At 39.7% G+C, this 26,943-nt stretch overlaps 1 long non-coding RNA gene across 1 annotated transcript in view; it reads left to right on the top strand.

The window, feature by feature from the left end:
* The window catches only part of LOC122425404, an 85,006-nt gene that overhangs the window by 24,019 nt on the left and 34,044 nt on the right, over positions 1–26,943 (top strand). Inside the window, exon 2 of the long non-coding RNA XR_006264836.1 lies at positions 17,415–17,494. This is a non-coding gene — a long non-coding RNA (uncharacterized LOC122425404). The remainder of the gene's footprint in view (positions 1–17,414; positions 17,495–26,943) is intronic.

Raw genomic sequence — 26,943 nt, forward strand, 5'->3', positions numbered from 1 at the left:
GCTCTCACATCCATATATGACTACTGGAAAAAAAATAGCTTGACTAGATAGACCTTTTTGGCAAAGTAATGTCTCTGCTTTTTAATATGCTGTCTAGGTTGGTCATAACTTTTCTTCCAAGGAGCAAACGTCTTTTAATTTCATGGCTGCAATCACCATCTGCAGTGATTTTGGAGCCCAAGAAAATAAAGTCTGTCACTGTTTCCATTGTTTCCCCATCTATTTCCCATGAAGTGATGGGACCAGATGCCCCTGATCTTAGTTGTCTGAATGTTGAGTTTTAAGCCAACTTTTTCACTCTCCTCTTCCACTTTCATCAAGAGGCTCTTTAGTTCTTCTTCACTTTCTGCCATAAGGGTGGTGTCATCTGCATATCTGAGGTTATTGCTATTTCTCCCAGCAATCTTGATTCCAGCTTGTGCTTCATCCAGCCCAGCATTTCTCATGATGTACTCTGCATATAAGTTAAATAAGCAGGGTGACAATAGACTACTTTGACATACTCCTTTCCCGATTTCCCAATTGGGAAAGGCAGTGACAAATTGATCTTAAAATCCAGCTGAGAATTCAGCTAGGTGGAAACCATCTGTGCATTTACCATCACCCACAAGCGTGTTAGGTTTGGGTGACAGTAGTGGAGACTGTGATCACATTCATTTCCACTCCCGGCAATTTAGTTTCATCAAACAAGCCACAGGTTTCCCCAGGGAGTTTTGCTTAGCTGGGTTGTGAGTTGCTCCTTTTGGAATTATTAAGTCTGTAAGCATCCCACTGAGAGGCTATAACATTGTGCGCTATGATGATACTTAGGGTTGCTCTTGTCTTAGTGACAACTTTAAGAGTGAAGCACTGCCTAGGAATTACTGGAATCAGCTCTAGAAAATATAAATTATAATTTCAAAGTAGTTACGTGAACTCAGTCAAGTCACTTAACCCTCGATTCCTAATCTTGGCTTTTTCTTCCACAAAATAAAGAAATTGAACAACAGCATCACCAAAGGAAGTTTCCATTTTTAAATTATTTTTTCCCCCAAGGGAAAAGGTAATAATGTAATGAAAAAAAAATTTAAATCGTACAGAAGAAACACGATAAAAAAATAATTCTTCCAGTCTGGTCTCCTAGCCCTTTTTTGATGCAACCACTATTAACAGATTGTGAGTGTGTTGATGCATATTTTCTATGCCTATACAAATATATACACATATGGCGTATAGTCATATGTGTGTGCTCTGCACTGTTTTTTTCTCTTTTTAATCTCAAATGGGAATATACTGTACTCACGGTTCATCCCAATTTTGTAAAATGGCATACGTCTTGAAGATATTTCCATATCATCATATTTAGATATATTCTGTTACTTTTAGTGATTGCATACTATGTCTTTGTGGATATGCCTTGATTTATTTAATTAGTTTTCTACTGATGGACATTTAAGTTTGCCACAGTGGGCATTCTTCTATATATGATACTGCAAGATTACAAAGGCAAAAGGATACATAAAATGGACTTCTAGAAATAAAATTACTGGTTCAAATTCTTTCAAAAAATGATGGTAGGATATTACACAACAGATTTTTTTAAACATAATAACCTCTTTTGAAAAAAATTCACAAATTTATAAAAATTCAAATAAACAAGAATAAAATAAGAAAACAAGTTGTTCTAATTCACAACCATTTAGAAATTACTGTTTTTTACATTAGTTGAATAACAGATATTTATTAATGTTTATGTAGAAAGCTAGATAGATAAAATTTAATTGAAAAGGACCATGATATATGTGCTAACTTTAAAAATGTGTTGCCTGCAGTTTTTATTTGAATCTAACAGAATAAAATAAAACTGAGGTAAAACTGAAGGAATTTCTACATATTAGATAATTGTTTCATTACCACGAGAGATATTAGTTTCTTAAAATTCTCCCTAAAGTTAAAAAGGAAGATTCCAGAAACACTGCGGATGGACTCGACTCTGAACATGGTATTCCATTTTGCTTCCTCAGAGGCACCTGGCTCCAGAATTTGTTGTTTAAAAAAATTTTGTTGAGTTCTGTAACTTCACAGTCTAGTCTGTAATAATCATTACCTCACTTTTGGTCATATTTTTATATTTAATGGGTTCAGAACTCATATTTTTAAAAACCATGGCTTTTCTATTTTGGGGTTTTCTTTTTTGATTTATTTCTTGATTACCTGGATTTAATTGGCATTATTACTTTTTCAAGAAGGAGTCAAATTACTATTTTTCTAGGTGCTTGAATGTTTGAGAACATGACTGAGTTGTTTTTATAAACACAGGACAAATTGGCCAAGTGTATTATTCTTACGTTCCTCATTTTCCCTCAGAATTTTCTGGGCATTACTCTCTTACAGACTAGAGGGTTGCAGTGGAAATGGTCTGACTTCCCCTTTACTCTTTACCATGAAAATGACTTGCTTTTTCTGTGTACATACCTGAGCTTTTTTTTTTTTTTTCACACTAAAATTTAAAACTTTGAATATGTCTTGATGTAATTTTTCTTCTGTGAAATTTTCTGAGAATTTGATGTACCTGGAAGATCTGCACATCTACTTCTTCCTTCATTCCAGGGAAGCTTTTCTTACATTGTATTTTGCAATACTTTTCTCTTTCATTGGTAAAAATTTTCTAATTTAACATAATTATTTTATGTTGACTCATTTTTTGGTCCTTCGCATCTACTGTCTTCTCTCTAATCTCTGTTTCCTGTGCAGTTTGTCTGTAGTTTTTATCACCAGCAATTTGATTTTTCAGGCATGTAGATTTTTCTCTTGCTGTTTCTAATATTTCTATTAAATCTGTAATGCTGCTTTTTGGTTTTCAGGTTTTTCCCCCAGCTATGTACATTCCCCTTACTCTTCATTTTGTATGTTTTGTTATATTTTTCCTTTTCACTCTTGTTGAAATTAATTCATATTCTTATTAAGTTTTCTTCTTCGTCTCATTGTGGTTTTTTCCCCACGAGAAATTTTAAATGTCTTTTATTAAATTCAAATACCCCAGTTCATTCTACTTACTAGAGATGGTGCCTATCTTTCCATTACTGGAATTCCATTGGAAAGCAGAGGAGCTTTTGTTATCATGGGGTTTTGTTCTCACTGTTTCCCCAGTCTGCTTACCCACCCCCTCAATATGTTTCTCTCTAAACTAGGAAATATTCATGAGATTAAAAAAAATTTTTGTCCTCTAGCATTTTCCCCTAGTTTCATTTCTGAGCCTTGAAAGAGTGGTGATAAGTGGTGAGGGCAGCATCAGCGACTTTTATTTACTTCGTTGGCCACAACGTTTTGAAGATTATGGTATGAAGTCCTTATTCCATTTCCTTGGCTGTTTGCTAATGATACTTTTTTTTTAATCTTTGTTTTGAGAGTTCTTATTGCTCATTTTGTTAGATATGTGTGTGGGGATCCTTTAGTCTGGCAGTGCCATTTATATAAAAATGCTCTCCATTGCAGATATTGGGAATCATCTTCCAAAGTGGTAGCACGGACATGCGTTGCAGTGAAGGAGACTGCAGATGGGAACTGCCACTTCTCAGTCTTTGCTAATGAGATATGTATCATTTTACTGTTTTCATGAACAACTCTTGTGAATATGTTCAGGTGGAAATTCACTTTGTTACTGATTTGTAAGAGCTTTTTATCTGTTGTGTGCAAAGGCTTTTGCAAACATTCTCTCCAGTTTATCATTTTTTCTTTTGACTTTATGCTGATGTCTTTGTTCATATTAATTGCTAATTTCTATGGCACCAAATGATACCAAATTTCTCTTATATTTCAGACTTTTGTGACTCGCTCAGAAAGGCATCCCTCAAGACTAGATTTTTTTTTTTTTGGTGGGCTGGCTGTGCCCCATGGCATGTAGGATTTTAGTTCCTGGATCAGGGATGGAACCCAAGTCTCCTCTTAACTGCTGGACCACCAGGGAAGTTCCAAGACTAGATTTTTAAACAGAAGAAAAATTAGATTCCTGATCTTCCACTACTCGCCCCCCCAACCTGCCAGGCATGTGCGCGCACACACACACACACACACACACACACACACACACACAGACACACACACACACACACACACACACACAGAGCTAAGCCTGAGTCTATGGGCAAGAAACTAGCACGTGTATTTTAAAAAGCTTTCCCTGGCTGAGACTCACTGGACCTTGACAGTCTCTACTGTATTGATATCCTCAGATAAGAAAGTAACAAACATTTTGTGAGGGCAAACGTGCACTACAGGAATTAATTTAAAAAAATATATGTTTGCAGTTCAGGACTTCATAGCTAACGTACAGAGATTTTATAAAGTACAATTTATTTCCACCGTTGAAAGAAAAATGGTAAAATTTAATGATCTCCTTTGTTGGAAGACTTTGTTGAGATCAGACTATCAGAAAAAGATAATCAGAAGGACAAATACTCCTTCAGAGTATTAAAAAATATTTGGAGAAAAGCATGAAACAAGAATGGGTTCTTGCTAGACTGGAAGTCAAGCATATCAAAGGGAATAGAAAGGGAAGAAGGGGGAGAATGAATATTTACTGGAGCCTCATTGCCACCGTTATCTCAGAAACACATTTTATCAAAGGGGAAAAAAAAGGGCTTGGTAAAATGATTACAGACATGTGCCATCCCATCCTCTGAAGTGGTTCTATTAGAATATCCTGTAGTTCTCGAGGATGTTTCATAGACAGGATATCGTTTCTGTTCAAAATGATAAGGTGCAGAACATGTAGCCAAGTGAAATTAGCCAAGTGGCAGAACATTCGCATATAAAATAATTTATAGTTCACCATGAATGTTGTGAAATCTGGGACGTGTACAATGCTGAGTTATGAATTCAGCCCTTGTTAATGTTTCCTTTGCAAGATGTGATGGGAAACAGCTATTAAAAATACTAGCGTCACTATTTATTCAAAGATTCCACATCACCAGAATAAATTGCCTAAGAGGAAACATCTTGTTCATAATGATTTGGAATACAGAGCTTAAAGTTTCACGCGCGGAATGTTTAGCTTTATAATAAGGAAGCATTCATAATATGTGTGTGATATTTGTTAGCGCTAAAGATATAGCTAAATGTTTTATGAAAGAACTAGTGTGCACTTGATTTTACAATAAACAGTTAAAACTCCTGGAGTAGATTTGATGCAAGTGGAATGTTTGCTTAGATTTAGCAGCGAGGAATACTGTAAATAATTCATGGGGTGTAATTTGACTCGATATTTCACTGGCCTTTGAGGTCTGTGGATCTGCCTTTTTTCCCCATGTAACTGTTTTCTCCTTCAGGTAGCAGTTCCTTATAGTTTGCAGTTCAGCTCTGGGGCCAACTGGAAAGTAAATTCAGATCAGCTGATGAAAATGTGTGTGATAGATCAGAGGGAATCTTGTGCCTTCTTGTGCACAGTCATGAAGGCCTTCAGAGTTACCACCTACTCCCTTTGAGAAAGATGATGAAAAAGAAGAGGAGGAGGGCTGCTCTCAGATGGTGCCCATTGGTTCTTGTTCTTTAGTGGCAGAGGTCTCTGCCTCTGACTTCCTTTCCAGCAAATCAAGCGTAATTAGGTGAGAAGTTTAAAGTGAGACCAAAAAAGTTAAAAAGCTAGTGACTTAGGGCCATTGCCCCACATCATTGCAACTGATGTGCTCAGTTGTTCAGTCAAGTCTGACTGTTGTGACCCCATGGACTGTAGCCGGCCAGGCTCCTCTGTCCATGGGATTTTCCAGGCAAGAATACAGGAGGGGGTTGCTGTTGCCTACTCCAGGGGATCTTTCCGACCCAGGATCGAAGCCCCGTAATCTCTTGAGTCTCCTACCTTGGCAAGCAGACCATGGCAAAGGATTAATCGTACATTACTAACTTGAACTGTGATGCCCAAGGCCATCTCTAGGGACTGTGAAGGGCTCTACCCTTCTTCCCTTGGCAATTATATTAAGGCAAAATCAGGTCCCAGAGAAGACCAGGGGCAGCCTTGAAGGGGAAATGGGGAAAATGTGAAGGGAGAGTGCAACCATTCTCCTTAGTGTGACTGGGGGCTTCACCAAGCTTTAGAGTTGCCAAGGCCACCTTCTTCTCAGCCACCAGCTTCCTTTGAGAATAATTCTTGGCTACTTTCCTTAATTTCACTTAAGTTATTAGGAATCTAAATATATTTTTTTCAGTTTTAGTGGTTTAGTCAGTTCAGTTGCTCAGTTGTGTCCAACTCTTTGTGACCCCATGGACTGCAGCACACCAGGCCTCCCTGTCCTTCACCATCTCCTGGAGTTTGCTCAAAGTCATGTCCACTGAGTCAGTGATGCCATCCAACCATCTTGTTCTGTGTTGTTCCCTTCTCCTCCTGCCCTCAATCTTTTCCAGCATCAGGGTCTTTCCCAATGAATCTCTTCTTCACATGAGGTGGCCAAAGTTTGAAGTTTCAGCTTCAGCATCAGTCCTTCCAATGAACACCCAGGACTCATCTCCCATAGGAGGGACTGGTTGAATCTCCTTGCAGTCCAGGGGACTCTCAAGCGTCTTCTCCAACACCACAGATCAAAAGCATCAATTCTTCAGTGCTCAGCTTTCTTTCTTTTAGTGATTGTCAAACTCTAATGAGGTGCTTGATTATTTTGTTTCTTTGATTTGTTTTTGATGTTTCTTTAGACATTGTTTAGAGATAACCTATCCATTACATGCAGTTTGAGTCCACAGATGTTTTTCCTTTCTAGCATGAGTTGTGTTGAAGTAGGCTTCTGAGAGGGGCTTCCCAGGTGGTGCCTGTGGTTAAAAAAACCTGCCTGCCGATGCCACAGATGTAAGAGACTTGGGCTCGATCCCTGGGTTGGGAAGATCCCCTGGAGTGGGGCATGGCAACCCACTCCCAGTATTCTTGCCTAGAGAATACCGTGGACAGAGGAGCCTGGCAGTGTACAGTTTGTAGGGTTGCAAAGAGTGGAACACCACTGAAGTGACTTAGCATGCATGCAGGATTCTGAGAGGGTGACTGCCAGGCCATTCCTCTCCATTTCAGCCTCCACCACAAACACATAGAGGGAAGGATACTCCCCAAGGCCTGCAGGAAGGGAATAACCTCCACTAAGGGATAAATCAGAGGAGAAATAATCATTTAGAAAGACGTTTATATCAAGGGCACTAAACCTTTAGTAAGACTAGTGCATAAAGCCTTCCTTACCGGCCTTCACATGTCTGTGATGGAGAAAGGTGGACTGGAAAGTGTGTTTCCTTCATGAGCATCCTCCAGATAGGATGCAGTTAGCAACCGCTCTGGGAGCCAGGCGAGGGGAAATTCTCACCTTGGCTCCAACACCAGTTAGCTTGTGAAGTTGGCCCGTCCACCCTCCAGCTTCCTTAGGCATCAGCTGATTCTAGAATCCCTTCCAACTTCAGTCTCCTCTTGTTCGAGGCGAGTGTTTCCTGAATTGCAGTCAGACGTATCCTAAAACGGCCAGAGGGGAGCTCCCCCTTTTCAGTGGAAGAAAATGTGTTCCTTTTAATGTGGACCAAGGGAATAGTTTCTGTGCCCAGATGTGGGCCTGTAGAGACCAAAGAATTCTGAGGAGGGAAATCTAGGGAGCGGGGTTTTACTGAAGTATAGAGCCTAGAAGGGACTTCCCTGGCGGTCCAGGGGTTAAGGCTTCACCTTCTGGGGCTTCCCTGGTGGCTCAGTGGTATAGAATCTCCCTGCCACTGCAGGAGACACGGGTTCGATCCCTGGTCCGGGAGAATCCACGTGCTGTGGAGCAACTAAGCTCTTGTGTCACAACTACTGAGTCCACATGCCACAACGACTGAGCCCGAGCACCCTAGAGCCCATGCCGCACAACAAGAGACACCACCACGGCGAGAGACCCGCGCACCGTGACTGGAGAAGACCCACCACTGCCAAACAAACAAATAAATAAAATTACATATTAAAAAAACTCCACCTTCCAATATGCAGGGGGTATGGGCTCAGCCTGTGGTCGGGAAGCTAAGATCCTACATGCCTTGTGGCCCACCCCCCCAAAAAAAAAAATCAAAACATAGGAAAAAAACCAAGAGGCACTATTGTAAAAAATTCAATAAAGTCTTCAAAAAATGGTCCATGTTAAAAAAAAATCTTAAAAACAGAATAGAGCCTAGAAGAGGAATGTATCGGTACCATGATACCATCATGGTGCTCCTACATGGTGGAAGGCACGTTACATTGTATCATACAAGAAGGGTCTCACAGGCCACAGGACGACCCTTCGGTGCTTTCACCCTATGAATGTCATTGTTCTGCTGCCTTCAAGAAATGACCTTCACATGTGTTGACCTGCAGACCACCTCAGCTCATCCAATCCACCCTCCACAGCACCCCCTTGCTCCTTCAAGACCCATAGAATTCCCTCTCCCGGTCTTGACTCCTAATCACCCGAGTACAATCATCTAATGCAATCAATCAGACCAAGACCAAATTCCTTTAAGTAAATGAAAAGAAAACGATGTTTAAAAAGAGAGAGAGTGAAGAAGGATTCAGCAGGTAAATCATCATTTCAGGCCAGGAACCAAACTAGAGGCACTGACATATTACAAAACCCAAGATGTCAAGAATCTGCATGTTATCTCGAGAATCCTTAGGAATGTATTAATGCTTGGAGAACTCTCCGCTGAAAGCAAGGTATTTGCCCAGACAGGGCCACCTGCAGCTCTGCTTTGTAACGTCTTCTTCCAGAAGCCAGAAACTTGGGTTCTGAACCAGAACAGAGGCTCACAGGCCTCTTTCTGAGCCACTGCTTTGTCAGACAATGCTGTGATTTTCTTTGGAGCATGTCCACTGGGGCGCTGACGAGGATGGAACCTATTTAGCTCACAAGTCCTGACAGTTTCATAGCCAAAAGGTGGGTTAAAAGGCAGTTCATCAAAGTTCAAATCATGATAAGAGCCCTAGCATGAAATGGGAGGCTGGACCTGCCATAAAGAGAGGTATTATTTTGGGAAAGGTTGGCATGTTTATGATTCTTGAGGCTATGTGAGTTCAATTTTTCCCCTTAAACATCTGCCACAGGTGCTGGGGAAACACTGCTTGTGTTTTTGTATGAACATGGTGTAAATAATGTCCACTTTCAATAAACCCCTAAAACCAAAACAGCTGCCATTTGGGGCTTAAAAACAACTTGTGACTTCCCGTAAGTCTGAGTGACCTTATCACCATTCTCTAATACTGAGAAATGTTGCCCTCATCCCCTCCGCACCACCTCGCCTTTGGTCTATAGCCCTGTAAAGTTCATAGCACTTCTCTCTGTTTTTCAGAATACGTTGCGTTGGTTTTAAGAAATAAATAAACAACTTGTCCTAGATCTTTAGAGGGGGTTCTGAAGCTGGAGCACGTACTGCTGTCTGGGGAAGAAGGCACACTCTGCTTTGTGATTAAAAAAAAAAAACAAAAACAACAGAAAACCAACTCTTTAAAACACTTCGGTACTCAGAGGGGCTTTAGAAAAATGCGTGTGACTCTTTGTTTCTATGTGTTTGTTATATGTTGTAAGTCACAACAGCTTGGACTTTACCTTCTAAATTCTTCTGTGATTTCCTAAAGATTTGACCCAGGACAGGAAGCAATCTACAAAGCCGATGCATGTAATAAATATTACCTCTGAGTTTTCAGGCCTTTATATGTGTTCTCTTTCTTAGCCATAGCAGATTTCCTTTTTTCCGCTGCAGTAGATTCAAAAGTTTTCCCTTCAGCAAGTCCTTCTTGTGCCGTGGGAGCAGGTTGGTGACATCCAAAGGGGTGATGGATTTCTCCTCTCACTTCTAACACAAATAATGCAGTTTATCTCCTTTAAGATTTTACTTATTTACTTATTTTTTACAATTTTATTTCTGAAGATAAAATGGGAGGGACTTCCCTGGAAGTCTAGTGGTTAAGACTCCATGCTTGCGGTGTAGGGTGTACGTGTTTGATCCCTAGTTGGGCAGTGAAGACCCCTACATGCCTCATGGCACAGCCAAAAAAAATCTGTAACAGTCAAAAGTAAAAAAAAAAAAAGATAATATGTGAAATGGTGGAAAAAGAGAATCCAGAACATTTTTACACATTATGGGATTTGATACGTGTCCAGGGACTCTTTCATAGCTTAATACTCAATAGATAGTTGGGATGCCACAGGTGCTGCTGCTGCTGCTAAGTCACTTCAGTCGTGTCCGACTCTGTGTGACCCCATAGACGGCAGCCCACCAGGCTCCCCCGTCCCTGGGATTCTCCAGGCAAGAGGACTGGAGTGGGGTGCCATCTCCTTCTCCAATGCATGAAAGTGAAAAGTGAAAGTGAAGTCGCTCAGTCGTGTCCGACTCTTTGCGACCCCATGGACTGCAGCCCACCAGGCTCCTCCGTCCATGGGGTTCTCCAGGCGAGAGGACTGGAGTGGGGGCCACTGCCTTCTCCACTTGACAGGTGACTCTGGTAAAGGATCTACCTGCCCGTGCAGGAGATGCAGGAGACGGGGATTCGATCCCTGGGTCGGGAAGATCCCCTGGAGGAGGAAATGGCACTCCAATATTCTTGCCGGGAAAATCCCATGGACAGAGGGCCTGGCAGGCTGTAGTCCGTGGGGTCACCCAGAGTCAAGCCATGGCTGAGTGACTGAGCGCAGCATACACATTAGGTCCTTGAATGGAAGCCTGTTAACTAGAATCACTAGTTTACCTGGTTGAGATCCCTGGTCCTGCTGATTGAGCCTGGTGGCCTCCGCTGGGGTAGTTTTGCTCCCCTGATCCCAGGGGGACACTCGGCAGTGTGGTTCATTTGTGATAATATTGGCAGAGGACGCGCCTCCATCTGGTGGGAAGAGGCAAGGGAGACCACTGAGTGTCCCGCAGCATGGCTCTCACAACGAAGAATTCACTCATTAAATGTCAGCAGTGCTGAGGCTGAGAAGTTCTGGGGGAGAAAAGTGATGCTGGGGTAAACATGGGGTTAAAGGTGAAGAGTTAAAGAGGGTGTGAGAGATTAATTTGAAGATTGCTATCTTCACATGCCAGGTCCTAGCCCATCATCATACAAGAAAGAGAATGCTTCTTCAAGGCACCAGAGGAGACGCTTATGCAGGGGGAGACTCGGGGACCAACCCGAGGGAGTACCCCAGACCTCCGTGTTGTTTTTCCCTTTCTCCCAGAAATCACTAAGCGGCAGAACCGATGAAGGATATTTGTGTCATTTGCAGAGCATCTCCATTGCCCACTCCCTTGTTTTTTTCTAACTTGTTATAACACTTGTTTAATGTATAAAATATAAGCTAAATGGTAGCCATTTAAATATTAATAATATGAAAGTGTCTACAGTAAGACAACTTCTTCTCCCCCGTCTTCAATCAAGACCCCGCTTTGCTGATGTCACGTTACATCAGCTGTAGATTCTGTAGAAACTGTAGATTTGTGAGTGGAATTTTACTTTACACTCTGCCCCCAAGTAATGCATTACTCCGATTTTTTTTTTTTTTTTCATTTAACAAAGATGTGGTAGATGCTTTTGGAACTTAACTCATTTGAATTGACCTTGTAATTTTTAAAATTGGCTGTGTAATTATTCATCCAACCTTTCCTCCCCCTCTTTTGATCAACATTCCTATTGTTTCTAACTTTTTGTCGTGGCAAACAGTGCGACAGTGAACACCTGTGTACATATAGCTTCAGTACTTGTATACTCACCACTTGGTATCCACCTCTTCTCAGATAAACCTGTGAATGTTGAAATCCTTATATAAAATGTTACATAGTATTTACATGTAACCTCCTCACATCCTCCTGTCTCCTTTAAATCATCTCTAGAGTATTTATAACATCTAATACAATATACATGCTGTGTAAATATTTGCCACCAATGGCAAATTCAAGTTTTGCATTTTGGAATTTTCTGAAATTGTTTTTTTCATATTTCCAATCCATGTTTGGTTGAATCCCTGAGTGTAAAACCCAAGGATACAGAGAGCCAACTGTACTCTTATTTACTTAATAGTATTCTTATTTCTGTTGGATTCAAAATGGGATGGCTAAGAGAAAGGTAAAATATTTTTTAATCTAAAAATTGCTGCTGTATTTCTTTAGATGTTTTAATAATGTGACATCAACGAGGTATGAGTGCTTATTTCCCCATGATTTTGCCAGTAAAAGTTGTTAGTAATCATCTTAATTATTTAATAGGATCTAGTACGCTAACGGAGAAGGCGATGGCACCCCAGTCCAGAGTTCTTGCCTGGAAAATCCCATGGATGGAGGAGCCTGGTAGGCTGCAGTCCATGGGGTCGATAAGAGTCGGACACGACGGAGCGACTTCACTTTCACTTCTCACTTTAATGCATTGGAGAAGGAAATGGCAACCCACTCCAGTGTTCTTGCCTGGAGAATTCCAGGGACGGGGGGGAACCTGGTGGGCTGCCGTCTATGGGGTCTCACAGAGTCGGACACGACTGAAGTGACTTAGCAGCAGCGGCAGCACTATGCTAACATCATATATGTGCAAAGATATCCTAATATCATAAAATAGTCACTATAGTTTTTTGTGTTATATTTGTATATATATATATATATACTCACATATATATACATACATATATATATATCTTTAGTCTAGACTTTATGTATGATGTGAAATAAAAGCCTAATTCTATTTTCTTCAAATGGAAAACCAGTTGGCACAAACTATTGTATAACCGATCATGTTCCCATAGATTTAAATATGATCTTTATCACATACTTTATTTCCATAATAGCAGTGTTTGTTTCTGATCATTTAATTATATTACACTGGTTATTTTCACCTCTGCCGTTACCACACTGAGTGTTACCACACTGTTTAACTCTTATAGCTTTATAATAAATTTCTATATCTAGTAAAACAAGTTGCTCTTTTTTTCTATTGCTTCAAAATGCACATAATACAAAATCGATCATTTTACATTTTTAATTGTAAAGTTCAGTAGCCTTAAGACATTCACATTGTTGTGCAACCATCACCACTGTTCATTGCCAGAACTTTCTCATCTTTCCCAACTGAAACTCTGTCCTCATTAATCACTAACTCCCCGATTTCCCCCTCCCCCCGGCCGTTGGCAGCTGTCATTCTGCTTTCTTTCTCTATAAAACAATTTGACTACTCTTGTTGCTGTTATTTAGTCACTCGGTTGTGTCCAACTCTTTGTGACCCCATGGACTGCAGCCCTCCAAAGTCCTCTGTCCATGGGATTCTCCAGGCAAGAATACTGGAGTGGGTTGCCATTTCCTTCTCCAGGGGATCTTCCCAACTCAGGGATCAAACCTGGGTCTCCTGCACTGCAAGCGGATTCTCTGCCACTGAGCCACCAGGGAAACCTTACTATTCTAAGGAACTCATATAAATGAACTCACATAAATGAACTCATACAGTATTTGTCCTTTAGTGACTGGCTTACTCACTTAGCATGATGCCCATGGGCTTCTGTGGTGGTTCAGATAATAAAGAATCTGCCTGCAATGCGAGAGACCCAGGTTCAATCTTGGCACCTTATAAAAAATCATTTGACCATATCTGTGAGTATTTATTTCTGGGCTCTGTATTCCATTCCATTGGTCTGCATGTCTATCTTTATGCCAGTGCCACTCAGTTTTGATTACCATAGCTTTACAGTAAGTTTTTATCTTGTTATTAAAATTTATTTATTTTCCAAAAGTATCATGCCTTTTCTTGCTCACTTTCCCTTCAGATTGAAGTGTGGAGTACTGTCTCAATTGATATTTTGAGCATTAATGTGTAGACTAATTTGAAAATAACAGAGTTTTAGTTTTACAATATTGGTTTTTACCATTCACAATTATGGTAGTTTCTCCTTTTAGTGAGATTATTTTTTGGCTCTGAATAAAAATTTTAATTTGCATCCTTGTCTTGCATATTTCTTATTAGTTTTATTTCATGTATGAGTTTGTCTTAATTTTATCTTTCTTAGTTCTGTTGATTTTTAATGGAATTTTTTCCATTACATTTTTTTATTGGTTATTGTTAGTGTTGAGAACAGATTTTTTTTTTTTTGAGAACAGATTATTTTTGAATTTTGTTGTTTTATCTGATAATTGAACTCTCTTACTTGTTTTAATATTATTCCATTGTTTCTCTCTCTCTCTCTCGGTAGGTTAGATAATCATATTGTCCACAAGTAATGAAATTTTACTTTTTCAATATTCTATTATTTGTATCATTTGTTGCTTTTATATCTTATTGTCTTCTGGTGCCCAGTGCATTGTATTCTGTGATAGTAGTCATGGCAAATATTTTTGTTTTATTTTTGAATGCCAGTGTGTCTAATATTTATTATCAAGAGTAATAACAGCTATAGGTTTCTGATTGATCACCTTCATAAGTTAAGGAAGTGTTTTTCTACATTTGGAAAAAGATATTGAACTTTAGTATATAATGTATTGGCATAGATTGAAATAATCATTATTTATTTTTAATTTATTAAGATGCTAAATTATGTTCTCATTGTCTTAATTTTGAATTATCCTCATGCTTCTGGGATAAACCTTTCTAGGTATACTTTGTTTTCTGTTTTAATACCTTGTTAGGTTCAATTTAGCAATGTGCTGTTTAGAACTTTTTCATTTATATTCATGAGTTAACTGATGTCTAGTTTTCTTTCTTAATTTTGATACTGGGAGTTTCTTACCTTGTGATATGTTTTAATACTTTCATTTTTAGCTTCCCAGTGGTGCTAGTGTTAAAGAACCCACCTGCCAATGCAGGAGACAAAAGGTGTGGATGTTTTCCCTGGGTCAGGAGGATCCCCCAGAGAAGGGCATGGCAGTTCTCTCCAGTATTCTTGCCTGGAGAATCTCTTGGACATAGGAACCCGGTGGGCTATAGTCGATAGAGTCACAAAGAGTTGAATACAACTAAAGTGACTTAGCACATGTGAGTATTAAATAACAGAAATCATCTAGTTTTTAAAGTTTGAACAACAAAACTGGAGGAGGATTAATCTTTGACTAAATTTTCCATTTATTTTTTGGTTATTGATTTAGTCAGGTTTTTTTTTTTTTTAGTCTTTCTTGACTCAAGTTTGAGCATTCACACTGTCTTAGAAAATTATCCATTTCACCTACATTTTCAAGTATGTGTGCATAAATTTTATAAAGTGTTTTCCTAAGGTTTTAACATTTATTATTTCTATAGCTAAGTACCTCTTATTTCTACTGCTGTTTGTATTTTCATTTTTTCCTGATTATATTTGCCCTGCTTACTCTTTAAGCAACACTTCTTTGCTTTTATTGACCAAGTAAACTAATTATTTTCTTTTCTATTTTATATCTCTATTTCTATTTATATACTCACATCTGGTTTTTATCCTTTTTTGTGCATGTGGGGAGGCTCATTTGTTCTTTATTTAGCTGTTAGTATGAGTGCTTTAGTTCACTTATTTTCAGTCCTTTCTTGTTTTCCATAAGATTCTATGAACCCCTAAATTTTGATGTGTGGTGCTCTCAGTATTACCACTTTATAAATAGTCTGCAATATAAATCATCAATTTCTTTTTAATCCATGACTAATTAGAAAACATTAAAAAATTTCTAGTGGATAGACTTTAATTTGACCGTTTTTTTTGTTTTTAATGTTTAGCTTTGTTGCATCATAGCTGTGGGATATGGTTTGCGTGATTTCTACTATTAAAAACTCTTCTGAGAATATTTTTGTGGCCAAATATATCATCAGTGTTATAAATGGTGTTTGGAAAGGATGTTTAGTCTGCTTCCTTTATTACAAAATTTTCCATATATTTACTAAATCAATCATGTTAATTGTGCTATTCAAATTCTCTCTCTTTTTTGGTGTGTTTTTTCCTATCAGTTTCTGAGAAGTATTAAATTTTCCATTATGATATTACATTTGTCAATTGCTTTTTGTATTCAGACAGATTTTTTTTTTAAATGTAGTTTGATAGTTAGCTGTTAGATGTACTGACTTTCCCTTGTGGAGTGGACTGCATTTGTCTTATTTACTGCTGCTTGCCTTGACTAACTAAATTGTTACTCCTCCTGCTTTATATTGTTAGTATTTGCCTACTATATCTTTGTCGATCACTTTATATTTGATCTTTCTGAATCGTTTTGTTCTAGGCATATCTCTTGGAAACAGATATACCTGGGTTTTGCTTAAAAACCTAATCTGAAATTTTGTCTTTGAATTGGGAAATTTATCTGTCGCCATTTACCAGGAAAATGGAAACATTTGGTCTCACTCTGATATCCCTGGTTGGTTTCCTATTTTTATGTAAATTAGTGTTTTTACCTTTTCCTGGAGTGATTTCATTTTCTTTACTGTTATTTTTTTGTTTACTGGTTTGAAAGATACACATACTACCACTGTTATCTAGGGCTTATGCTTATTTCTTAATAACATGTTTGAACATATTCCATTTTGTCATTTTCTAACATGAGTTAGTGTCTCTCACCTCCTCCTTAAACAAGATAAAAGTGTGAAGCTTGGCCTCTTACCTCTTTTCTTCTTTAGTTCCTCCTCTAATTTGATAAGAATACCATTTCATTTTCATGTTTGTCTTTAAATTTTGCCTTTATTTTGTAAGGATTATTTCCTAATAATTGAATTAAGCTTCAAAACACCATTATGAAAAATTATTTTGCTGTAGTTGGAAATTTTTTGTGGTCCTTAACTTAATCATCACTTCTTGAAGCTCACATCTTTCTTCTCCTTGGATTTGTTTTTAATTTTTCTGACACAAAACTCTTGAGTAACTTTTTAAAAAAGGCTTTGTGGGTGGTACTGATTTCTGGAATATCTGTAAATGGCTTTATTGAGTTATTCGGCTTAAGAATCAATAGCCCCAATTTTTTTCCTTCTAACTTTGAAGATATTTTTCCACTATATTTTAGGATTCCGCTTTTGATTATTTTTCAAGTGAAAGAATGAAAAGCTGTCCAGTCAGTTGTTTAGTCCTGCATCTACTCTTATGTTTTAGGCACAATATTAGGCTACAGAAATTTAGAGAAGGTAATACTGATCTATAAGTGATTGTCTGTGGAAAGAAGAGGAATCAAGTAACTGAATTTGCTTAAAATAATTTCTTTTGCAGGGGACACATTTACACTGGATAGTGACACGGAAGCAAACATTTTTGTTAGAGAATTTATAATCTTATCTAGTCCATATTCTGGTTCTTGTATAAAAATGTTACATGGAATTTGATTAGATAAATCTGGACTAGATTAGAACTGCATAGAATTCGAGGAAATAAATATATTGCGACAGCTATGTTCATTGCAACAGCTATGTTCATTGATTTCTGTGCTGTCTGTGGCTGCTTTCATAATATGGTGGCAGAATTGAGTATTTGCAACAAAGATTACGAGTCTTCCGAAGTCTGAAATATTTACTGTCTGGCTCTTTACAGAGAACATTTTCTGACTCTGGTCTAGAACACGCGTCAGCATGAATCAGCGCTTCTGTTAGTACACCTCCACGACCATGAAGGTAGGTTAAAACACCAAATCTTGACTTCCTTAGGGTGGCTGATGAGATTAATAACAAGTTCGGAAACTCGGTTGGCCTGTGTGTTATACAGAAAGTGTGGAAGCTTACCTCTCCGTCTTGTACTGTTGTTAATAATCACTTGCTCTTTAAATTATTTCCTTTTTTCAGTCTTGTTTTTCTCTCATGTTCTGGGAGTTGTGCAATTCAGCACTGCGATTTCCATCCTCTGACTGCGTGATGTGAGGGAAGCTGGCATGTTTGCTAATGTGCTGTTGTGTGGGCTCCGGCTGCTGATTGCTTTTGGCCTAGGTGCTGTGTAGAGCTCCAAGGTTTGGCTTTGTGAACACTGCCTGGCAAAGCGGAAACATTTTGTGAAATTTCACAAATGTCACACACACCCGCACACACACACATTTTCAATTGCAAAATTCACCCCCTTGGCACACAGTTTTCCCCAGGTTTTTGTTCTTCACAATAAATCTTTAACCATCGTTCTTCCTACGGGGGCATTTTAGTGGGTAGACTTGCTTTTGCTTTGATAAAACTTGCACTTAAAAGTCCTTGGTTTCCAGGGTGTTCTGATGATTTTCCCTTTCTCAAAAATTTAATGTGATCTTTTATTCCAAAGAGAAAGCAGCTTTATTTCAAGCCCAACTGTTCCCTCAGACAAAGATTCCCTGATTTAATTTCCAGCAAAAACCATTTTTCAAGATGGAACCCACAGAAACCAGTCTCTCAGATTCACCACCCTGAAATCAGAGTGAGACACAGGGAGTTGAATTCAGAGAAAAACTGGGCACGTTTCATTCTTTTTGTGCATGAATTATAGCATCTAAAAAAGTATAAGAGTGCTTAATTCCAATAAAAGTGCTTCTTGGTATATCTTTCAGTGTTTCCTTCACGGGTAGCTAAGAGCTCTTTAAAAACAAAAATGAGGTCTTTAAAAACTTTAGAATGAGGGGAGGGATGTTATTGTCAGTGGATCACAGATGAACGTTAAACTAGGGAGAGGTAAACTTTTCTCTTTTTTTAATTAAATTTTATTTATTTATTGGCCATGCTGCGTAGCATGTGGGATCCTAGTTCCATGACCAGGGATCAAACTCATGCCCCCTGCACTGGAAGTGCCAGAGTCCTAACCATTCGACCACCCTGGAAGTCCTAAACTTTTCTTGAACTCAATCAAGATGTCACTGGGGGCTGAGCAGACTATGAAGTTTATGGTGTATCTGTTCTGAGCATTTGCCGATTTTAAGGATATGCCTCTGGTTTAAGAAAGTCCTTCCAATTCAACTCTCTAAATTAGTGTTTCTCCCTGGCCTCATGGCTCTGGTTTACAGTTGCGTAGCACCCTTACTGTTATTACTGACAATGACCCCTCACCCTCATCTGTTCCTCTTGACCGCAGGGTCCTTGCACCTGTGAGCTGCCATCCTGGCAGCCTTGATTTGACGGGCTCGGCTCTCCACTATGCTTGCCATGCCCTTCTTGGTTTAGACCTTTTCTGGTAACCATAATTGGGCAGTTGTCTGGATGCAAGGGATTCAGGTGCAACCAAGCCAAATGGGACGGCCTCAGCCACACTGAAACACACTATATTTACCGGAGAACAGACGGCGCACTTGAGAAACTCTAAGGAGAAAATTAATGTCTTTATTTTGTCAAGTTATAGATCCGGCCCCAACTGTTTAGGGGAAAAAAAAAAAATAAAATGTTTCATCCAGTGCTCAGTGTTCTGGGATAATTGTTCAGAATTTGTCAGGGAAATGTTAAGAGTTAAAAATCTGTGCTCCAGAGTTATACTTCCTGGGTTCAAACAATGACTTTGCTCAGTGACTTTGGACAAATTACGTAGCTACTCTGCCTCAGTGTCCTCATGTGTAAACTAGGAAAAATATCTACTTCTGTGCCATCCAATTCAGTGTACACTAGCCCTGTATGATAATTTAAATTTAATTAAAATTAAGTGAGGGTAACAATTTATTTCTTCATTTGTACCAGCCACATTTCAAAGGCTTAATGGACAACATATAGTTAGTGGCTACTGTATTGGAGAAGAGAAAGTAGAATGTTTCTAGCATAAAGTTCCATTCTATATCAAAGGGTTGTTGTTGTTGTGCCCGACTCTTTTGCAACCCCATGGACTGTAGCCCGCCACGCTCCTTTTTCCATGGGATTTCCCAGGCAAGAATACTGGAGTGGGTTGCCATTTCCTTCTCCAGGGGAATCTTCCCGACCCAGGGACTGAACCCGTGTCTCCTGCGTTGACAGGCGGATTCTTGACGACGGCGCCACCAGGGAAGCCATGTTGAAGGGTTGTAATGAGGAGTAAATGAGTTAATAGATCTAAAGTGCTTAAAACCATGCCCGGCCTGTAGAAAAGGGTCAATATATCTATCAGCACCATTATTTCTATGCTTCTCTCCTTTCCTAACGCTTCTTCAAAACGGCAGCTGGGTCTACTGCAGAAGAGTAGGTTTACTTCACTTCCTGGTTATTAGTTTTTTAAAAGTTTTATTTCCTGTACCATCTTGTAAGTTTCCACGGGGCAGGGATTTCTTCTTTCTTAAAGAGAAACATTGTCATAGAGGTGATGTGAGGGCTATAGAGTCAAGCAGTCTGTTTTCTGCCACTTAGTAACTGTGTCCTTACACAAGTTATTTACTCTTTCTCAATTTCTACTAATGTGAGATAATAATATTTAATAAAATCTTCGAAGGTTGTTGAGAGAATTCAGTGAATTAGCGTAAGTACTTAGAATGGGACCTGGCTTTGTTAAGTTCTCAGAAAGTATTACCTCATATTCATATTATTATTTCTGCTCTGTCCTTGACTCTTTTCCAAAATGGCATGGGATACTAGTGGAGAAAGTGTTTGGTTCACTCTTTACTGGTGGGGGGGAGTTGTGGGAGTCTTACTGCTCTTCTTGGTCTTTGGGATGATGTCTGTTTATCCCTAAGCTGGGAATGGAATTGAAAGTGAAAGTGAAAGTTGCTCAGTTGTGTGGGTAGCCTTTCCCTTCTCCAGGGGATCTTCCCAACCCAGGGATTGAACCCAGGTCACCCATGTTGCAGGCAGATTCTTTACGAGCTGAGCCACAAGGGAAGCCCAAGAATACTGGAGTGGGTAGCCTATCTCTTCTCCAGCAGATCTTCCTGACCCAGGAATCAAACTGGGGTCTCCTGCATTGCAGGTGGATTCTTTACCAACTGAGCTATGAAGGAAACCCCGGGAATGGAATTGGTGGTTGACTTAATCTGTGGTTCAGTGTGCCTCAGCCTAGCTAGGCGTCTACAATCCCAGCTTGCTGGTATGGTCATCCTTTGGGTCTCAATGATACCAAGATCCATTGTGTCTCTGCCATATCTTGCTTTTGGTTTCTGATTGGTAGTCACTCCCAGCCTCCACTGCAAAGTCAATTTCTATCTCATCATGGCTGGTCCCTGGGCGTTCCACTCTTCTACACCAAGCTTTCAACCCCATTTGGAAGAGCTTCAGAAACTTCTGGGCATCATACATGTTGGATCCACAGGTTGATTTCACTACAGGTAGTCTGAAATGGGGTTCAGGACAAAATGCCCTGCCCTTGATACTCTCTTCAATTTGCCAGAACCTGCCCCCAGGGAATTCAGATGAAAATTATCCCTGTCATACTCTAGTAGTTGGTCTAAGCCTGTTTGATCCTCTTAGAGGATGAGGTCATCCAGGGCAGGTCTCGGTGAAAATGAAATTTCTTATTCAGACATTCCTTAAGACTGACAGCCACTCCAGAGTGCCTTGAGGAGTTTTCGGATCATTATCTGACTCTCAGCCTGGAGATGCCTTGATAATGACTCCGATCCCTAGCACTTAGTCTTGACTTGAGGTTAGAACCTGGCTTCGGGCTCCTGATTGTATCCAGACATAGCCAATGACCTTATACTCACAGATTCCATCCTTAACTGGTAACTGGAATTCTGGATTAGTGGGCTGAAAAGTTAATGGAGGAAGGCAGGAGATATACATGCATCAAATACTGTGAAAGTAGAGTTGGTACTTTTGGCCGCTGGTTGGGTGTGGGAAGTAAGGAAGAGAAGATTTGAATCTTTAACTTCAAGGTGTTCAACTTTGTGATTGGGAAGACCAATTACATGGAACTGATTGGAACTCATGTGAGTTCCAAACACATGGAACTGAAATACTAGCTATATAATGAATCTTGGCTGACTGTTCCAATGGAATTACTTGTTTTTGTTTTGTTTTGTTTTTTTAGGTTCTGAGAAAGTAGGTCCAAGGGCCAGAAGTAATGTTGACATTTATGAGATTGTGTCTGATATATAACTGTGTTGAAAAATATAATAGGTAATAAGTTGGATATCTTATCATAATATCAATAACTGAGCTTTTCAAATAAAGCCATACATGATTGAAATAAAAGATAAAAGAGATTCTCCTCAGGAATAGTCATTTTTCCTTCATGACTTGGTGATCTGAGTAAGAAACAACATCATTATTAGAGTTTAGTGTGTATCTCAGAAAGAAGAAGTTGCCTTTCTCTTTCTTAAATGAAAATTTGCATGGTATGTAAGATTTTGGGTGCTGTCATGGGAGAGTAATATACCCCCAGGTGCATATGAGTATTATTTAATGATGATGAGTACTTGATCATTGATTTTCAGAATGGTGTTTATACCTACCCTGGTAATAGTAATGATTGATCCAAAGGCCAAAAAAAAAAAAAAAACAAAACCTCACTATTAGATTTAAGAATAAGAAGTTATGCCTCCTAGAAAAGGGATCATTTTTAGTGGTTGTGGAGAAAATGTTGAAATAACTAAAAGAACATACGGGGAACTACCAGCAGACCAATTCATGTGTTGTAGCTATTTAACTGAATTACAAATGCAAAATGCATTCTTTTCCCAGTTTCATTCCATTTAAACCCAAATGGCTATGTGAAATGGTGTCATACACCTGGTGAAAAGCTTTGCTTTTTAAAAATCTTATCGTTTCACCAAAGCGCCTGGTGTTGAACCAACAACAACATTCTTTCTGTATTTTTTTGAACGACTTTACATTTTTCAGAATATTCTCTCTGTAAAAAGACTAAGCATCAAAATAAATTTAGTTTAATCCCGCCCCCCCCCCACCCCGCCCCGCCCTGCCCCTCGGCTCTTTTGACATCAGTCATGATGCTGGTCATTGTCAGGAAAGAAAATGAAGAGGGTTTTTTTTTTTGTTTTTTTTTTTTACCTTAAACCCAGGAAAAACAAGGAGTAAAAAATATTTTTGTTGTTTTTAAAAGTGGAAGACTATGTTGTAAAACAGTAAGAAGCACTCTTCCAACTGCTAAGAGGATGTAACCAAGAACGGAGGATCAAAACCCACAAATTAAAAACTTGGAACTAGACTTGGGAGGGCAACATGAAGAAAAACAGAAATAATGTTTAGTTGAGGCAGGAAAATAAAAACCTTGAGCTCTCTTGTAAAAACAGATTAAAAATAATATTTGGTGTATTGGGGAACATAGGCTATATTTAGTTACAATGAATTATATAAATTGGACACTGCAGACTGTTGGCCCTTGAGCCACATCTGGTATACAGTTGTGTTTTCTTTGATTTACCCACTCTTCCAAAAAAATTCCTATTGGCTACCAACATGTAAAACTTGGAGCATTCACATTAAAATTAAGATCTTTTTTTTTTTTTTTTTTTAAGTTCTTTGGAAAAAGAAGACTCTGGCAGCATTGGGCCTGAGCTTCTGCAAGGTGTCAGCTGGCAGGAACAAGAACCAACTGCTTCCTTTAGGTGGGGTGCGTGTCTTCCGGCTGATCCAGGCCCCACCGCCCCCTGTTGCCTGCCTTAGGATGGGCCCGTTTCTCTTGTTTTTTGTTACCTGGTCAGTCTCGTTGGTCTTCCGAGCTTGTAACTCTTCTAGGTCGTTTATTCATCTTGTCATGATGGGGTTATGCATGCCTATGAAATGCCAGGCTGTGACTGTGGGATTTACACAAGCGCCTGGACTGGCGTGCAGTCAGATACAGGGCGTCTGGGGGTGGTTCTGGGTGAATTCCTCTCTGCCCTGCTATGCTTTGCTGCACCTGATTGCTCTAGTCTGCTCTGACTTAAATATCAGTGGGCTTGACTTTGGCTTTCTGTGACTGGTCAGTCCATTCAGAACGGAGCCAGTGATTCCAGAAACATCCTGGTTTTTGGTTGGCTTGATCTGTGGGATTGGATCTGGGAAATACTCGCCCACTCACCATTTCCCTTGGAGAGTTCAGTTTAGTCACTCAGTCGTGTCCAACTCTTTGCAGCCCCTTGGACTGCAGCATGCCAGGCCTCCGTGTCCATCATCAGCTCCTGGAGCTTGTTCACACTCATGTCCATTGAGTTGGTGATGCCATCCAGCCATCTATCCTCTGACATCCCCTTCTCCTCCCATCTTCAATCTTTCCCAGCATCAGGGTCTTTTCCAATGAGTCACTTCTTTGCATGAGGTGGCCAAAGTATTGGAGTTTCAGCTTCAGCATCAGTCCTTCCCATGAATACTCAGGACTGATCTCCTTTAGGATGGACTGTTTGGATCTCCTTGCAGTCCAAGAGACTCTCAAGAGTCTTTGCCAACACCACAGTTCAAAAGCATCAATTCTTTGGTGCTCAGCTTTCCTGGAGAAGGTAAGGACTTTAGCTTACTCCTTGTTGAAAATGAGGACTCAGTGAAGGATAGAGTCAGTCAGTGGTCTGTATTCAAATATCCCTTGTTATGGGCAGTGGTATCACAAGGTGTTAAATATAGAATGCCACAGTCCATATAAACAACGCCAGAATGACTTAGTAAACTGGCACATAGGTTAGAAACATCAGTGAAGACCTTGTGGGATATAAAGAAGTTTAATTTCCCCATCATACTTTTAAAGTGTCTTCCAAGTAAGAATCTATCTTGTAATGGTTCTGGCCTTCAGGGTAATTATGATTTAGCTGAGAAACTGGGACACATGTGTTAATGAGCAGTAATAATATACAGCAGCATGTATGTGCCAAACAAGTGTTACAGATGGTACGTGGTGTAGGGGTTCGGAGGAAAGAATTTTTGTTGCGGGCTACATCATTTGGGGAGAACTTACTGGTTTTGTTTATTTTTTTTTTAAATTTTTCGCTGCACGGCATGGTGTGCAGGAACCCAGCTCCCCAACCAGGAAGCCAACCCAAGCCCCTTGCATTGGAAGTGCAGAGTCTTAACCCTTGGATCGCAGGGGAGTCCCAGGGAGAACTCGTTAAAGAACTGGCTCGGCCTTAACATGTATTCAAGAGCAATTCCGATTTCGGGTGTATCAACAGTCATTTAGAGTAATTATTCAAGGGGGTGGTTCTGAGGCAAAAAGATTCTCTCAGAGTGTAGAAACCGTCAACGTTCTTCAGTAAAATTCAAAACTCTTTAAACTCACTGGCTCCTCAATCAAATGAAATACGCGTTAGAAAAGAAAAGAAGAACCAAGCCAGTCCATCATCAGCTAGTCTTTCAGCCTAATTCTCTGCTTGGAGAATTGGAGGTTTTCAGCTAGAGACTGTGTTTCTACTTCAGTCATCCTTTAACCGCTTCGTTTTAGGAGGAGACGGGTGTGTTGCCGGCGGTCGCAGAGCTGGGACGGTCTGGGAGGAAGTGCTCCGGGTGGGAGGTACATGTCCTCAGGCAGCTTTGGAAGTAGGAGCGAGCCATCCTGGTTCCGAGCCTCTCACCGGGCCACGTCTGCCTCCCCTGGGTGCCTGGGGCAGCTCTTAAAGTCAAACTGAGTGACACAGACATCAAGATTTATAGAGAGACAGAGCTGGGCAAACCTATTTTTGATTTTCTCTAAGTAGATTTTTCTCATGGCGAATTACCTTCAGTGATGCATATTTTAAATTCTTTTTTGATAGAATTAAACAATCCAATCATGTCATTTGATGGCTCTATTCACAATTTACTTCTGGACCCCATGCAGCCCCCAGGTGGCCTTTTAAGCGAAAACACTTAATTAGTTCCTGCAACCTTAGGGAATGTGGAATTACAAATACTGCTAGATTACTAAAGCACATGTCTGGTTCATAATTTGTCTCTTCTGCTCATTTCCATCATGCAGTCAGTGCAATAGTGTAGAAGACAGAAATACAGACAGCAAGGGGGTGCTTTTACTGTATTCCTTGAGTCAGCTTTTAAATAAGGTCCATTAATTTATTCCTAACGTAGAATATTTAGAAAATGATGAAATGCATTATGGAGCTCATTTTTGTAACATGGCCCCATCATTTTTTTGAAGAATTATAAATTTCTAGAAGTTAAGATACTCCAAGAATAAACAGGACTGTGGAACCTCCCACTCTTTATATTATTTGCATCCCCAGACAATCATATGCATATCTAAGAGATGGCCAATTAGTATTAGGAATTCATTGGTACCTAAGCAGAGAGCTTATTCATGTACTTTAACATTTTAAATATCACTCTTTCAAGTACAACTTGTGACTAGTTTGTTATGAGAATCTGAGGGCATAAAAAGTTCAGGTTTATTTGAAAAAAAAAAAAAAAAAGATTTTTGAATGGAGAGAATTCCAAAAGCTGAGGAAGTTAAAAAAAAAAGTCAGAAATATTGCATTTTCATGACCTTTTCTTTCATGAGTAACTCAGAAAATTTGATTCAAACTTTCCAAAATAAATTTTTTTTTGGCTTGAGACTAAAGCTTAATAATTTTCGGTTCAAAAGGAGCTGTTGGTGGACTCCTTTTTGACAACATGAGAAAGGGAAGAAATTAGGGCCCCCCAAAGAGTACTAGTTTTTGCCTTAATTAGGGAACAAGGACAGTGGCACCGTAATTACTGGAAATGAGCATCCACATCATCCATGTTATTTTGCCAGTAAATTTTTGACTTTCTCTTCCAAGGAAAAATGTGTATTCTGAAATGAAAAATCCCTTTTGATGTCACTAAGCCTACCGTCCATCTATGCTTTGTCTATGGGGAGGAAAGGGATGTGGGGTGAGCGAGATAGAATATATGTTTTAAATCATGAGATGGAAATCCAGACAGAAAGGTTGGAAGGGAGAGGAGGGTCTTTGGAAGATTAGAAGAGATCATGAAGAGAGTGAGAACTTGGGACGTCACGGCCACTTTGCAGATACCTCTCCACACTCTCCAGCTCCAAAAGCAAGACACACTCCTGAGATCTCATGGATGGATGAGAGCATAGGAGGAGGACGCAAGAGGAAGGAGTTTTCTTGAAGCTCTGCAAAGAAGGGGGAGGGAAAAGGGGCTGGAAACTGTTAGCAGTATTCTGCTGGAGTTGTGTCACTTAGTTCCGTCTTGTCTCCCCAGCCCACCAGTCTGGAACAGAAGTCAGCCTCCAGCGCCCCGGCAGACACTGGTGAGCGCTCCCGCTCACCACAGCATGGCGCGAGGCCTGAACGCCGGCCCCAGGAGCCAGAAATGCT

Source organism: Cervus canadensis, chromosome 23 (assembly GCF_019320065.1).
Source record: "Cervus canadensis isolate Bull #8, Minnesota chromosome 23, ASM1932006v1, whole genome shotgun sequence".
Taxonomy (NCBI): Eukaryota; Metazoa; Chordata; class Mammalia; order Artiodactyla; family Cervidae; genus Cervus; species Cervus canadensis.